Genomic DNA, 13,287 nt, shown 5'->3' on the forward strand with positions numbered 1-13,287 from the left:
AGAGATCTTCTAAGAAAGTACAATCTAGAAGACTCTTCTCCGGCAAAGACACCCATGGCCACTGCCACAAAGCTTGACCAGGATAAATCTGGTAAGAAAGTTGATATTACAAGCTATCGAGGTATGATTGGCTCTTTACTTTATCTTACTGCAAGTAGACCAGATATCATGTTTGCAACATGTTTATGTGCTAGGTTTCAAGCTGATCCTAAGGAATCACATCTTATAGCCGTCAAAAGAATCTTTAGATATCTTAAGGGTACACCTGGTTTAGGTATTTGGTACCCTAAGAATACTGGTTTTGACTTAACCGGCTATACAGATTCTGATTATGCAGGTTGCAGGATTGACAGAAAGAGTACGTCTGGAAGTTGTCAATTTCTAGGACGTCGATTGGTTTCCTGGTACAGCAAGAAGCAACACTCCGTGTCCACTTCTACTGCTGAAGCTGAGTACATAGCTGCTGGCAGTTGCTGTGCTCAGATTCTCTGGATCAGAAACCAATTAAATGATTATGGTATTTCGATCGACAAAATTCCAATATTTTGTGACAATACCAGTGCCATAGCCATTTCAAACAATCCAGTACAACACTCCCGAACCAAGCACATAGATATCAGGTATCATTTCATTCGAGAACATGTCATGAATGGTACTGTGGTGTTACATTTCGTACCCACAGCTGATCAAATTGCAGACATCTTCACTAAACCACTTGATGAATCCACTTTCTCTAAGTTGGTTTGTGAGCTAGGGATGTTAAATATGCCATGATTCTCTTTGTATATATTTTATATGAATTATATATATTATTATATATTTTTGTGAATTTTCTGTGTAATTATATCTATTTTATTAGTTTTTATATAATTGTTTGTAAATTATCTGATAATTTTTTCTGTGTAATTATGCATGTTCATATGTGTCTCTATAATTTTCTAAGTGCTGCATACTCTCCTGTAATATTCTCCATGCATTTAGATAATTATATGTATTTATTTTGTATTTTTCAAAATTAATTAAGCATAAATATTTGTTTTTAAGTTAATTCATTTTAATGAATTAAAGTTAAATTCATAGGTATTTATATTTAATTAAAGTTGAATTTTACAAAATATATGTGTAATATTTTATATATTGTGTGTATTAGATTTTTGATTATAAGTGCAAAAGGTTTTAATTGTTTTTAATAATCAAAAATCCTAATATTCTATTTTCAGTTTTATTAAAATCCCGTTTTATTGAGCTCGGTATGACATTTTTAGAAAATGTCATACCGGCTGTAGCTTCTACGGTACTACACACTACGGCATGACCTTTTAAAAGAAAGTCATACCGTAGTCATCACCTACCCCCTGTCCAGATCTCGGTATGACATTTTGAGCAAATGTCATACCGCACTTCACAATTTGTCATACTCACTCGTTCGGTATGACATTTCTTTGTTAAGTCATACCGACCATTCAAAAGTCGTATGACTTAACAAAAGAAAGTCATACCTCATTTCTTCATCTCCTCCACACGCCTACACGCACAGACATTGTTCTTGAGCTCGATTTTTTCAAGTTTTTGCATCAAAACTTGCTGGTTACTTTAATTCAAGCCCATAAAGCTTGCTGGTTACTAATTTCTCACCAAGACAAGTCAAAGTGCTGCCGGATTTTTGATTTTTCAAACCGAGTTTGACTGGGTCGACTAAGTCAAGATGCGTTGGACCGAGTTTGCCCGAGTTCTTGCCGGTTCTGTGACCCTCTTGCCGTGGATTACTTGTTCTGATCCGTTTGTGGAAGTTTGAATCAAAAGTTTTTGAAACCCTTGTTTTTGGATTTCGGATTTTAGGGTTTTAAGAGTGTAATTGGGGATTTTTGAAGTTAGTGAGGGCTAAGACATTGTTTGGAGACTAATTTGTGCCATTTTAAGGATTAATTAAATTTTAATTCGATTTTACACATTTAAATCGAATTATTAATTAATTAATTAATTGATTTGTTAATTATTAATTGAAATTTGTGAGAAATTTGAAAATTATTATTTTATTTGAAAAATTCTCACTTAATTCAATTTTTAATTTTAAAAATGGCCGGTCGTTTTGTTATCGAGGAGACTAATTTGAATGGATTTTTCGACCCCGAGGCCAGTTTGGCTCGTTTTAGACCGTGGGTCCGGTTTCTGAATAGCCAGTCGCTCGTCAGCACTGCTATTACAGCTCATGCAGATCTCCAGATACAGCCTATTCAGGACTTCTACACGACAGCCCTGAACACTACTTTGTTGGATAATCATCGGATTTCTGGAGATGTACACAGAGGACGTACGATTACTGTCAGCACTGATGATGTTAATAGGGTTTTGGGGTTTCCCAGGGATAATTTTGTTGAACTCCCTACCGAAGCTGAACTCTCCAATTTCTTCGAGACAATCTTATATCAGGGAGAGATCAATTTACCTAGAATGTTGAAAGGCAATCTGAAGCCTGAGTGGGATCTTTTCTTCGACACTTTGGCTAAAGTGTTTGCTCCGACCACTCGCAAGAACTTTAATGTGATAACCTCGCTGCTTCAGAAGATTGGGTTCAGCATTGTTTATAATCGTCGGATTAACTTTGGAAAGCTTATTCTTCAAGCCATTCTTTCCAAGTTAGGGCCCTTAAGGAACAGATCTGTTGAACAGAACGCAAAGGTTGCATGCTTTTATCCTCGCTTCATCATGTTGTTTCTGAATGACAAGATGACAGACGCTGAGAAGGAACACTACTCCAACTCTCCTGTGGCACAAGTTCCTCGTGCCTGCACCAAACTTATGACTCAGTTGGATAACAAGAATAAATTTGCTAATGTTCCACTAATCACCACTCCTCACTTGCTCCAAATGTTCAATGCTCCTCTTCAACCATATCAAATGCAAGTGGCTCATCCACCTCAACCTCAACAACAACAGCAGCAGCAGCAACAGCTTCAAGAACCTCAACCCCTACAGACTCAACAACCTACACTTCAACATCAACAACAACTTCTACAACAACAACAACAGCAGCATTCACCTCAACAATCTCAAGAAGCACAATCTTCACACCACTCATCCAACCAATCATCATATCACTCCCCCATCCTTCAAACAGAACAATCTAACCCTTCATTTGAAGATCAAACTTTGGATTATGATCTCTTCGAGCATCAACCATCTTCATCTGAACCTCTCCCACACCAAACACAATCCCAAATCATCCCACAAACACAATCTACCTCACAACCCCTACCCTCTGACTCTCCTATCAACCCAGAGCTGCAGTCCTTTCGTCAGGACCTACAGGTAGCTCAGGTACTTTCTAACTTATCATCTAATTTTAATGTTGATACGTCAGATTATCGTTGTGATCTTGTTTGTGACATGGATTTTGTTTTCCAGCCTACCAGCAATGAACCTGACAACACACAGGTTCATAACCTAGCTGAAGATTCTCTTCAACAAATATTCGTTTCTCCAAACACATCAACCAACACTTCAATGCAACCTGTTCGTAAAGTTGCGAGGAAACGGAGTTCGAGTAGTTTGATGAATAAACCCACAGCTCTGTCTCCCTCAAAGAAGCAAAGGGTGGAAACTTTGGAGACAACTGTAGCCTCATCTGTGCCTTCCCAACAAGGCTCAGATTTTGAAATGGCAGATAAGCAGTCTCTGGACCCATTCTCTCTACAGGATGTGGCCATTGAAATTGACCGTCCGGCCGCGGTAACTTGTACTGAGTCAAGCACTGCACTAGCACTCACGCTAGTGCCAACCCAAACAGATACACAGGTTACTATGTTTACTGAGTGCACAGATTTTCAAAATCAATGTATTATTTATGAAAACTTTGCTGATCTCCCTTTCTTTTCTGATCAGGCGGAACTTGGCAGCATGCAAGTTAATCTGCCCTCACAGGCTTCCGGAGGACAATTTGTTCCTCCACTACCTTTGAACCCATCTCAGGGGACATTGGTAGTATATACAGGTACAGCGGGAAGAGTGAATGAACAGAGTGATGTAAGGCAAACACCGAGCGATACACATGCACGTGAGGCTAGTGAAACAGCTTTGAGTGTACGTGAGGTGAGTGCACACACTGACCCGGCTCTGTTTGAGGAACAAATGGCTAAGTTACGAGCAGAATTAGCCAGAATGATTGCTGAGAATGAAAAGCTCAAGGGTGCACAGTTGGTGACCCTACAACAGAAGACTGAGGAGAGGCCATCCAGTTCGTACAGGGATGAGCTTAAAGAAGAAATCCATGACTTGGCTGTTGAAATGAGGTCTAATCATGAACTTTACATGTCCAAATTTGAGACCATCGACAGCAAGTTAGATCAACTCCTCAGAAACTCCAACAAGTCTGATGATCAACCCTCTGGAGAGGATCCCTCAACTAAGGGGGAGAATAGAGACAAAGGTGACAGGGATGATAGAGGCAATAGCTCAAATCAAAGCAACAAGGGAAATACCACTTCTGGATCTGCCCCTGACAAAGAAACTCATAAGTCTAAAGGCAAAGAACCGTTACATCAGTCCGATAATGTTTTCAATTCTGATAGTTATGATGACTATCCACAGGATATGGATGATGATGACATCTTCGATGCTACCTATCGTCAAGCAGAAGGAGAAGAAGGTATATTTGATGAGGGTTATTTGTTTCAGGATGAAGAACCTGTTGACCTAGAACATGAGGAGAATGTCCGGAAGTTCAAAGCTGAAAATGAAGCTAGGAAGCGTAAGCTTCGTGATTTCCAAAAACTTCTAGAGGACAAGTTGATCACAGAAGAACAAATCAAGATCGAGAAACAGAAAATCTATGATGCTGCAATCAAGCAGAAGAATCTTGATATAAGGAGAAAAGAAGGAAAAAGCTGGGACATTGCAAGAAGAATCTTTAATGGACCTCAAAGGGAGCCTTTCGACGACAAAAAGTTCTTATCTCTGATCTATGATCTTAGAGAGGTAAACCCTGACGAGGATGTCTTTATGCATGCCTTTGCTTTGGAATTGAATTATGTGACAGTGGGGGTCAACAATCTGCTAGAGCAATGGGAGCTAATTGTCTATACACAGAGGAATGGTTCTTTCAGATTATCTGTCGAATCTCTGAAATCATTCTCTGTATCTGAGCTCTGGGTACTTCGGAATAAGGTAAAGCGCAGCTCCAACCTGAATGAACTTCTTCGTGACAAACTGCTGGAACAAGCTGTATTCAACAGTCCTCAGGTTGTCAGGAATCCTTATTGTGTTAAGTTCGTTCACAAGGAGATCTTCAGCACTGTCTATCTGAACGAAGAAGCCTTGCCAAAGTATCCAGCTAAACAACTTGCTCTTGCCTCCACTCTTTTAAGAACCAAGGGCTTTGCTTCTAAAGCTAAGTCTGATGCTGATGATGTGATTCTTGCTTACTGCACTCGAAAGAATGTTGCTCAATACTTTCGAAGGATGAAAAATGTTACAAAATCTCAGCCATCAGACTTCCGCGAAGACCCTGTGGATTTGGAAGTACTTCATCAACTGGCTCTGGCAAAGGAACGAAAGAAGCGTGGTGAATCCACTACATCTGAAGTGCCAACCAGGGAAGAACCATCAACTCCTATCCTTCACACGTCTGATATCGAAGAAGGAGAAGTTGATCTTTAGATTCATTAGGGATTTGTAATATATGTTCAAAAAGAACATCCTTTTGTAATCTATTGTAATCTTTTGAATTCTGGTCAATGTTTAATGAAATACCAGAAACTTTTTGCTATTTACAATTCATGTTTAATCCTTTGTCTTATCAGTTAGTTGAGTTATCCTCTCGATAATTTGCATGTTATGTTAACAAACAAATAGGGGGAGATTGAAAGGCATATGTTCAGCCTATTTGTAATTAAAGAGGTACCAACTCAACTCTGATAAGAAAGCAAGGTAAATAGCAAGTACTGTTGAAGGAATCCGTACGAAGAACGTCAAGTGAATTATTGAAATTATATGTCTGAGGAATTTCAGGATGCTGCTGCACACCACTGGAAGAAGTTCATTAATATGTTCAAGCCTCAGTGTACAAATAATCCTTTGTAGCACGTCCAGAAGTCCAGAAGGTATAAAGTTTTAATACTTTATATATTCAGAAGATTCCATACTATTGTTACTAATGAAGAAGAACTACGAAGACAATGAATCGACGAACAAGCCACATCTCAAGTGTCTATTTGATAAAGAATATTTAATTCAGCTAGATACAGATGAACCAGACAGTACATTTGTGTGTCAGCTACTCTAATTAAGTATTCTGCATCAACTACAAGTGGCCGTTCAATCTTGACAAAGATCTACAACATTCATCAAAGCCTGGAGTCCCTGTTGTTGAAGAAATATAATTTAATAAATATTTCTTTAATTATTTCACTTATCAAAATAATTAAATTAGTTGTATAATTTATTTATTAAATTAATTCACCTTCGAATTAATTTAATTTATGAATTTATATAATTAATATAATTAAGTGAGTGATTATTGAGTATTTATTCAATTAAATATATAGGTTTTATTGAGTAAATGACTCGGCATGACATTCTCAGAGAATGTCATACCGTGTCATTGTTTTAGACTTTCTCAGCATGACTTCAAGAAGTCATACCGTGTCTGTGCTACAGACATTGTCCGTATGGCTTTAACAAGTCATACCGTTTGCTTGCTTTAGGCTTTGTCTGATATGACTTATTAAGTCATACCGTGTCATCCATTCAGACATTGGCAGTTGTGTGTATGACTTGCGTTATCATGACATATAAATGTCATACCGAAGTGTTCTACATGGCTTTTGATGTGTAAGTCATACCGAATGACTTAATGACCAAGTTTAAAATGTCATACCGTGCCTATGCAGTATGACATTGCTTGTTTATGTCATTCCTTCTTCTTGTTTGGCATGGCTTTGTTGTTTTAAGTCATTCCTAATCTAGAAAGTCATTCCTTTCAATGTCATACCTAGATCTAAGTGGTTTGCCTATAAATATGGCCTCACTTCTTCATTTCCAAGTGTTCAAGCATTGTAAAAGCTTTCAAGTTGTTTGTAACTTGCAATTGTTATATCCACAGTTTTCTGTGCTTTGATCACTCGGTTGTTTTAATCACTAAACTAGAATACATCCTGTCGAATTTATTCTACGAACTTTAGTGGACATTAAAACGAACCTTATTAATTATATAACGACTTAAAACATTGTTATATTAATTAATTAAAATCTGATTAACAAGTTTAATTCAAATCAGATTATTCCGCCGCGATTTTTAGTGACGATTGTATTCAACCCCCCCTTCTACAATCGTTTCAGGACCTAACAATGTGTCCCAGATTTATCCTTGTATTCTGAGCTATTGCAATTCCAATCTCCTGGTTGAAGGTTGTGATGCCATGGAACCCTCCAGTCTTTGGTGCAAATACATGAGAAATGGAATTAAAGAAGAAATTCCATTCTCGAGGTAAATGCTTGACGTACATTTTGCTTGGAAGATCACCATTCTCCCTCTGGCAATGGATAGCAAAGAAGAAATTTGTTCGTTCAGCCTTGTCTGGAACATCTTCAAAATTTTCAGTTGGCAAATGGAGTGCATTGTTCAAGGTTTGTTCAGTTATCATCAGTGTTCGTCCCTGAATAACACACTTGAGTCCAAATACCTGTCCTTCATTCACAACAGAAACAGAAGACAGAAAATCTCGAAGTAGAGATTTGTTAAGATAAACTGACTCTGTCATAGCAACCCTAGCAAATGAATATTCTGACATATATCTTACCCAACGTCGATAATTCGCTTGCGTAATTAAATTATTATTTTCAACAATAGTGAAATTTGTTTTCGGAATATCAAAATTTGCAGCCATTTTTAATTAAAATTAAAAATGATTATAAATTTCGTTTCACGAATAAACACGAACAAATATTCACTTTATGTCACGAAAATAATTAATTAATAACGCTCCGAAAAACCCTAAATTCAAGAATTTCAGATTTTGATGAAATTACAGTATGTTGTACTCCTTGAAATTCTAAGAATAATGGTATCGGTTTCGAAAATTATCGATGCAAAAATCACGTACAAAACAGTCCTTGAAGGTGAAAAGTTTCGAAAAATCCCAAACGAAAAACAACGACGGATCGTGAAAAAGCTCGGTTCAAATTAAAGCCCTAGTCAGTGGGATCACAATACTGGTTCCAGAATCAAAAATGGACAATATCTTGGGTGAGTTTTGTTCGATCAAAGATGGCTGAGTTCGAGAGGTTTTGAAAAACAAGAGAGCAGTTTGCGTGTATGTAGAGTCGTGTGTATATGAAGATGAAAAGAACAAACGTCTAAGTGTGTGTGCACATATATGTGTACTGGAGAGCGAGGCGCAATATGTAAAAAGTCAGAAATAACCCTCATGCTAGACACAGATATAAGCAGGAGGCGCAATTAGTGAAATTACAAAACTGCCCCTCATACATGCACTGTATGAGGCGCAAGTTTGTGACTTAAAAAAAAAAACAACAACATCACATATATGTGCTGAGAGGCGCAACGTTTGACCGTAAAGTCAAAAGTTGCGCTCTCAAGAGTAGTCACTGACTGTGACTTAGAAAAATTTCACTTCCACTTTATTCTCAAGTAGTGAACAGAGATAATTCTGGGGCGCAACATTTGACTAGTCAAATGTTGCGCCTGTTACACTTAGAGAAAGAGAAAACCGAAATTTCTCCCAAGGCATATCAATTGTTGACATTATTTTGATTAAGATCAAAATATTCAAGCTAATTGATATCACAATTAATTTAAACAACTTTGAACTAAATTAAAATTTAGTTTGAGAGATATTTAATAAATTGTGCTGCAATTATTTTAATTAAGATTTAATTAATGGTTAATTTAAGATAATTTGAATTGCTTCAAATCCATTAATCAAATATAATTAAAATATGAATTAGATAAACACCAATATTCATTAATTGAATGGAAGCACTTAAATAATTCAAGAGAATTAATTCTAAATATCTACCACTTAGCAAATAATCACATAATCATGCATATCATATAAATCATGGCAAATAATTAAAACTAATTATCAGATAAATATGTAAAATACTGGATGCACTTAGTAAATTCACAAGTCCTGAAAATATGTAAATTTTAAAACTTGTGGACTTACGAACAAATTGCAGTTATTTCTTGTCTAATTAATTAGACATATTTAACATCCCAAGTTCACCAACCAGTCTAGAGAAAGTGGATTCGTCTAGTGGTTTAGTGAAGATGTCTGCAATTTGTTGATCAGTAGGTACAAAGTGTAACTCTACTGTTCCATTCATGACATGCTCGCGAAGGAAATGATACCTGATATCAATATGCTTTGTCCTGGAGTGTTGAACAGGATTGTTGGCAATGGCAATGGCACTCGTGTTATCACATAGAATCGGAATTTTATTCAACATGAGTCCATAATCTTGTAGTTGATTCCTCATCCACAAGATTTGAGCACAGCAACTTCCAGCAGCTATGTATTCAGCTTCCGCTGTAGACGTAGACACGGAGTGTTGCTTCTTGCTATACCATGACACCAACCTTCGTCCAAGAAACTGACAGCTTCCTGAAGTACTTTTCCTATCAATCTTACATCCTGCAAAGTCAGAATCTGTATAGCCAACCAGATTAAAACCTGTATCTTTAGGGTACCAAATCCCTAGATTGGGGGTTCCCTTAAGATACCTAAAAATACGCTTAACAGCTATAAGATGTGACTCTTTAGGATCAGCCTGGAATCTAGCACATAAACAAGTTGCGAACATGATATCTGGTCTACTAGCAGTTAAGTATAAGAGAGAGCCAATCATACCTCGATACTTCGTGATGTCAACTGACTTACCAGATTTGTCCTGATCAAGTTTGACAGCAGTTGGCATAGGGGTTTTGGCAGGAGATGCTTCTTCCATTCCATATTTCTTCAGAAGATCCTTGATGTATTTAGATTGGCAGATAAAAATACCGTCAGGCTTCTGAATGACTTGAAGTCCTAGGAAAAAGGACAATTCTCCCATCATGCTCATCTCATACTTGCTCTGCATTAACTTAGCAAATCTTTCGTACAAAAGATCATTAGTAGAACCAAATATAATGTCATCGACATATACTTGTACAAGAATTATATCATCCTTATGCTTTTTATGGAAAAGAGTTTTATCGATGATACCTCTGGTGAAACCATTTTCAAGTAAGAACTTGGAAAGAGTGTCATACCAGGTTCGAGGGGCTTGCTTCAGGCCATAGAGTGCTTTGAAGAGAAAGTATACGAAGTCTTCAAATTCTTTGTCTTCAAACCCAGGGGGTTGTTCAACATAGACTTCCTCTTCCAGATCACCATTCAGGAATGCACTTTTCACATCCATCTGATATACTTTGAAGTTGGAGTGTGCAGCAAATGCTAAGAACATCCTGATTGCTTCAAGCCTAGCAACTGGAGCGTAGGTTTCATCATAATCAATTCCTTCTTCTTGTGAATAACCCTTTGCAACCAGTCTTGCCTTATTCCTCGTAACAATACCATCTTCATCCAGTTTGTTTCTAAAAACCCATCTAGTGCCAACTATAGATTTTCCTTTAGGTCTTGGCACCAGCTTCCAAACTTTCTGCCTTTCGAATTGATTGAGTTCTTCCTGCATTGCAGATACCCAATCTGGATCACTTAGAGCCTCTTCAACTTTCTTTGGTTCTGTCTGAGACAAGAATCCAGCAAAGTTGCATTCATTCTGAGTTGCTCTTCTAGTCTGTACTCCTGTGTCTGGATCACCAATGATTTGTTCAACAGGATGGTCTCTACTCCATACCCTTTGTCTTGGCAGATTCAATCTTGATGATTCACCAAAATCATAGTTGTGTTGAGTGTGATGACTAGTGGATCCACTTTGACTTACTCCCCCTGAGCTGATGTAGATTCTATTTGTTGATCCTCCACTTTGACCACTGTGATCATGATGATCATTTGTATTGTTGCCAATACTTCCTCCAGATGGTTCAGGATCAGCATTTACTTCATTTGTATTAGGTTCCCTTATATCAGCTTCAGGTAGATCTTCTCCTAAATAAATGTCTTCTAAATTCTCAAACTCCAGAGAATCAGATTCATTTTCTTTTTTGGAGACTTGGGAGTTTGGTATCATCAAATCTTACATTGATGCTTTCAATCAGTTTGTCGTCATTGATCAGATAAACCCTGTAGGCCTTAGACTCCAAAGAATAACCCAGAAATATGCCTTCTTCAGCTTTGGCATCAAACTTTCCCAAATGCTCTTCTTTTAACACAAAGCATTTTGCACCAAACACATGAAAGTAACTCAGTGATGGTTTTCTGTTGGCCATTACTTCATAAGGAGTCTTATCCAAATCCTTGTTAATCAGGGTACGATTTTGAGTGTAGCAAGCAGTGCTTACAGCTTCAGCCCAGAAATAGATTGGAAGTCTTGATTGACTAATCATAGTCCTTGCTGCTTCAATCAAGGTTCTGTTCTTCCTTTCTACGACACCATTTTGTTGTGGAGTCCTTGGAGCTGAATACTGACGAGAGATGCCCTTATCAGTACAGAAGTCATTAAGAACAGCATTACGAAATTCTGTTCCATTATCTGATCTGATTGCCCTTACTGGCAGATCTGCTTCCTTTTCAATCTTCTTGATATGATCAATGATGACAAGTGCTGCTTCATCCTTTGAATGTAAGAATAATACCCATGTGTATTTTGAGTAGTCATCGACGATCACAAGAGCATATCTTTTCCTTGATATAGAAGGAATGTTGACTGGTCCAAACAGATCCATATGAATCAGTTGAAGGGGTGAACCAATGTCAGTCATGCCTTTGCTCCTGTGTGATGCTTTCTTTGACTTCCCTTTTTCACATGCATCACAGAGTCCTTCTTGAGAGAATTCTTTCTGTGGCAATCCTCTCACAAGTTCCCTTTTGACTAAAGAGTTCATAGTCTTAAAGTTCAAGTGTGAGAGCTTCCGATGCCATAACCAACTATCATCAGCAGAGGCCTTGGTGTAGAAACACTTGACCTCCCCCTTACTTGCTGAGTCTATGTCGGCTATAAACAAACTTGATTTTCTTACACCACGGAGTGTAAGATCCTTGTTCTTCCGGTTCTGGATTAAGCAAACTTCCTTCTGAAAGATTACGTCGTATCCTTTGTCACAGAACTGACTGATACTCAGTAAGTTGTGCTTGAGTCCTTCCACCAGAGAGATGTCTTCAATTATGACATTTCCAACTTTCAGCTTACCATATCCCGTTGTAAAACCTTTGCTGTCATCTCCAAAGATTACAATTGGGCCGGTTCTCATCACCACATCTGTGAGCAGGGACTTTTCTCCAGTCATGTGTCTTGAACAACCACTATCAAGAACCCACACAACTTTTCTCTTCTTTCCTGTGCCCTGCATTCACAAATGGATTAAACTTTCTTTGGTACCCAGACATTCTTGGGTCCAGGTGGTTTAGTAGAAACAGGATTATCAACAGGAATTTGTCTAACATGTGCTTGTTCAGGGGTGACTGGACTCTTCTCCTTTTTAGTCTTAGCAGAAGTGCTTTTAGACTTGGAGTTGGGAGTTTCCTTCTTCTTAGAAGGACTAGCAGTCTTTGCCACAGGGGCAACAGAAGGTGCAGGCATATTCATATTCATGGCAGATGGTGCAGAAAAAGATGCATTCAACATGGTAAAGCATGCAGACATCATATTCATAGCACATTGCATGCAACCTACTCTACCACATGGCAAATGAACAGCATTCATGTTAACAAAGTTTGGCATGCTAGAGACAGAATTATCTACTTTAATCACTTTACATGCATGAGTAAGATGATTAGTAGAATTACAGTTATTACAAACCTTTCTAGCATTAGAATTCCTAGAATTGGTGTTCTTAGGATCTAACTTGCCATTCCTGTTGTTCTTCTTTTTGTTGGAACTAGTACTTCCTAATCCAGTTTTATCTGAGTCATCTCTGACATGGGAATTAGAAGGTACATCTTGTGATTCCTGTTTTACTTGAGGCTTAACAACTTCCTCATTTTTCAACTCTTCCTTGATGACAAGGTCTTCTTCTATCAGAGGTTCTGTTTGTGCCATTCTAAAGATAGGGGTCTTGGTGTTCTTCAGAATTTTAGGTATATTTGTTCCTTCAGGAGCATTCTCAGTTCCTGCTGAAACAAATATGCCTTCATTCTCTTTTCTTTTCTTTCTTTTGGCTCTTTCCAA

This window comes from Daucus carota, chromosome 3 (genome assembly GCF_001625215.2).
Source record: "Daucus carota subsp. sativus chromosome 3, DH1 v3.0, whole genome shotgun sequence".
NCBI lineage: Eukaryota > Viridiplantae > Streptophyta > Magnoliopsida > Apiales > Apiaceae > Daucus > Daucus carota.